The 2500-nt window shown below is 32.9% G+C and overlaps 1 protein-coding gene across 1 annotated transcript in view; it reads left to right on the top strand.

The window, feature by feature from the left end:
* Positions 1 to 138, top strand: part of LOC122263328 (uncharacterized) — a 2367-nt gene extending 2229 nt beyond the window's left edge. Inside the window, exon 4 of the mRNA XM_043031719.2 lies at positions 1 to 138. This exon is cut by the window's left edge and continues 817 nt beyond it. The gene's annotated coding sequence lies outside the window, so the exon portion shown is untranslated.
* The last annotated feature ends 2362 nt before the right edge of the window (positions 139 to 2500 follow it).

The raw sequence follows: 2500 nt of genomic DNA, 5'->3' as shown, positions 1-2500 counted from the left end.
ATATCTATTTGGAATGAATCTGTGTAACTGATATTCTGACGAACATAGTTGTTATCATGGAAAGTGATTTAGCTTTGATGTTTATTTGATGGTATTGTAAAGATATTGATGTGAATATAATGAAACTGATTTCGCTAATTGTAGTTTATTTACAGGACCTATATCCTATATAAAGAAATTAATTGCCACTGTTTGAACCCCAATAGACAATTGTCAATTAAACAACACATATTTCTTATGCATTTAATGGGGACACGCTCTGGCACAATCAACCAATCAGGGCACAGGTCAACGAAGCAGGGTAAAAAGAGGTCACCAGAAGAAGCACGTGCTGCCCAAACTTACAGTAAACTTGACTTACTTGGCTCTCTCTCTCTCTAACCTAACCGGACACGAAGTTCTTAACCCTTTTTTCCTGCCATTCAAATGCAACAAGATCAACCAACCATGCAAAGAGTTTCGCCCCTCCTCCCTCATTTCATTTACCTCGTATTTTGTCAATCTCTAGGAAGGGAAAGGGACACTTTTTACCTCTACTCCATCTGACTTGAACTTGACCTCAACCCGCCAATCACCTTGTTATGCACTCACGGCTGACCTTGCAACATCACAAATCATCTGCCATTTGCACCGGTAAACTAGAAGAATCACCGAGGTCTTTTTCTCTGCAACTAATACTGACAATTTGCTCCCTGGTCCTGTCTCTTGGAACCATTACGTACCTTGTTAGTTTTTTTCCTTCAACAAACCCGGCAAGTCTTGTGCTGGTTTTAAACCTCGTACTAGTATTTTGTGGGTACTCTTGAACTATTGAACTATCAATTGAAAGCACACCATAGTTACTCTTTGGTCTCTTTATCTCCATTTCTCTTTTCTTCTCTGACTCTCTCGCTCTCTCTCTCTCTCTCTCTCTCTCACTCACTCACTCACTCACTCACTTTCTCTCTCTCTCTCTTTCTATTCCTTTTAAAGAAACAGCCTGAAGGTATCTGTTGCAAAGACTATTAACATATGGCATTAACAATCCAAGAAATTTAAACTTAAGACTACATTTTGCAAATACAAATGCAGTGTGTGTGTGTGTGTGTGTGTGTGTGTGTGTGTACGTGCTTGTGTGTGAACATGTGAGCAGCGTGGCTATTCATATAAGGGGAGATGAGTTAAAGACAGTTCTCTTTGCCAGAGACAGATCAGTGTAATCTTGGAAATTCCTTGTGAATTAACCCTGTTAGATTTCTCTCTTTTAAGTGACTAATTATATGAAAAAAATGCATGCTGGTGATTGTGCTTCATCTAATCATAATATCACACCCTTTTATTTATTTATTTATTTTTTTAACTGTTAACGTGTTATCTATCTTCCTTTATTTGAAAATTTAAAGATTCAACAAAGTTTCCCTTAAAGATGTTATGTTTTTTACAATCGCAATAAAGCGCACTTGTTTTCTTTGAAGAATTCAATTTATGGATGATGTTATCGATTATAATCATTCTTCCTGGTGATAGAATATTATTTTCTCTTCAAATCTTGGGAATAAATAAGAGTTTTAGAAGTTTCATTTGAATATTTACTTTTTTTTTTTTTTTTTTTTTTAATAATAATAATATCTAATAATTTTCTTTCTTCACAATACATGTAAGATATATATCAACGATTTTGATATCTACAATAAAACAATAGTAAATGGAATTAACTTTTTTCTCTCTGTAGGAAGGAATTAGTTATTCACAGGGAATGTAAAAAGACGGTTAGCAAACTCGTGTGCGGAATCTATTCTCAGCTGACTCCAGCCCAAGAAATTTTCACTCGGTCTCTGTTCTTTCATGGCCCGGAGACACAAACACACACACATACTCACACACACTTATACAAATATCTATCTATCTATCTTTCTATTTGTCTATTTCTCTCTCTCTCTCTCTCTCTCTCTCTCTCTCTCTCTCTCTATATATATATATATATATATATATATATATATATATATATGTGTGTGTGTGTGTGTGTGTGTGTGTGTGTGTGTGTGTGTGTGTGTATGTGGAACTGTGGCCAGTTACTAGAACAATGATAATCATGATAATGATAACTGATAATGTTAACTAATTATTATAGTTAAAAGGATAATTTATAATCTTATTAAAGCCAATAAGAGATTTTGTGGTATTTTCATTATAGTTATTTTATGATATATATCATTAATTCACGTTGATATTCTAAAAGGATCAATTTCCATATATATAAAATAGTTTATCCATAAATTGAATTCTTCAAAGAAAACAAATGCGTTTTATTGCGATTGTAGAAAACATACTATTTTTAGGGGATACTTTGTTGAATCTTTAAATTTTCAAATAAAGGAAGATAGATAACACGTTAACAGTTTAAATTTTAAAAATAAATAAATAAATAAATGAAAAATAAAAAAATAAATAAAAAGGTGTGATATTATGATTAGATGAAGCACAATCATCAGCATGCATTTTTTTCATATAATTAGTCACT

Source organism: Penaeus japonicus, unplaced genomic scaffold, assembly GCF_977035675.1.
Source record: "Penaeus japonicus unplaced genomic scaffold, GWHDUDI00000001_assembly GWHDUDI00000039, whole genome shotgun sequence".
NCBI classification, from domain to species: Eukaryota; Metazoa; Arthropoda; class Malacostraca; order Decapoda; family Penaeidae; genus Penaeus; species Penaeus japonicus.
Note: the sequence above shows the minus strand (reverse complement) of the source record. Positions and strands in the feature narration are given on the sequence as shown.